Genomic DNA, 880 nt, shown 5'->3' with positions numbered 1-880 from the left:
TGGAAAACTCGTCTCCGTGATTGAGCGGGAGAGTAAGTAGTATAGGACATTATCCATTGTTAGGGAACGGTTGTAATGGTAGTGAGAATGTAGAATCGTCTTTGGAGCGGACCTGGGAGTGGCAAGCATAAGGGACGAAGACGGGGAAACATGTTGGATGCGATCATACCAGCACTAAAGCACCGGATCCCATCAGAACTCCGAAGTTAAGCGTGCTTGGGCGAGAGTAGTACTAGGATGGGTGACCTCCTGGGAAGTCCTCGTGTTGCATTCCTTTTATAATTATTTTTTGCGCCTTGTGACAAACATATCGCACGTGCGCGATATATATTAATCCCGTTATATTATTTTTGACGTTTGCGATATGTTTAAGCTCGATGCTCATTGCTCGCGCGTCTTGGGGCGGCTTTGTGGCGCGAAGAGCGCTTTCTGAAAGGGGTGGAAAAAACTCGTGTTGCTGCGGTATGGAGGGAGGGGTGGAAAACGTGGAAAACTCGTCTCCGTGATTGAGCGGGAGAGTAAGTAGTATAGAACATTATCCATTGTTAGGGAACGGTTGTAATGGTAGTGAGAATGTAGAATCGTCTTTGGAGCGGACCTGGGAGTGGCAAGCATAAGGGACGAAGACGGGGAAACATGTCGGATGCGATCATACCAGCACTAAAGCACCGGATCCCATCAGAACTCCGAAGTTAAGCGTGCTTGGGCGAGAGTAGTACTAGGATGGGTGACCTCCTGGGAAGTCCTCGTGTTGCATTCCTTTTATAATTATTTTTTGCGCCTTGTGACAAACATATCGCACGTGCGCGATATATATTAATCCCGTTATATTATTTTTGACGTTTGCGATATGTTTAAGCTCGATGCTCATTGCTCGCGC

The 880-nt window shown here is 47.2% G+C and overlaps 2 non-coding genes across 2 annotated transcripts; both read left to right on the top strand.

Moving 5' to 3' along the window:
* The first annotated feature begins 155 nt into the window (after positions 1 to 155).
* Positions 156 to 274, top strand: LOC119346586. The gene has a single exon (XR_005167814.1). It is a non-coding gene; the product is annotated as a 5S ribosomal RNA (ribosomal RNA).
* Positions 275 to 641: 367 nt separating this feature from the next.
* Positions 642 to 760, top strand: LOC119346585. Its single transcript, XR_005167813.1, has one exon. It is a non-coding gene; the product is annotated as a 5S ribosomal RNA (ribosomal RNA).
* Positions 761 to 880: the final 120 nt, after the last annotated feature.

Source organism: Triticum dicoccoides, unplaced genomic scaffold, assembly GCF_002162155.2.
Source record: "Triticum dicoccoides isolate Atlit2015 ecotype Zavitan unplaced genomic scaffold, WEW_v2.0 scaffold43391, whole genome shotgun sequence".
NCBI classification, from domain to species: Eukaryota; Viridiplantae; Streptophyta; class Magnoliopsida; order Poales; family Poaceae; genus Triticum; species Triticum dicoccoides.
Note: the sequence above shows the minus strand (reverse complement) of the source record. Positions and strands in the feature narration are given on the sequence as shown.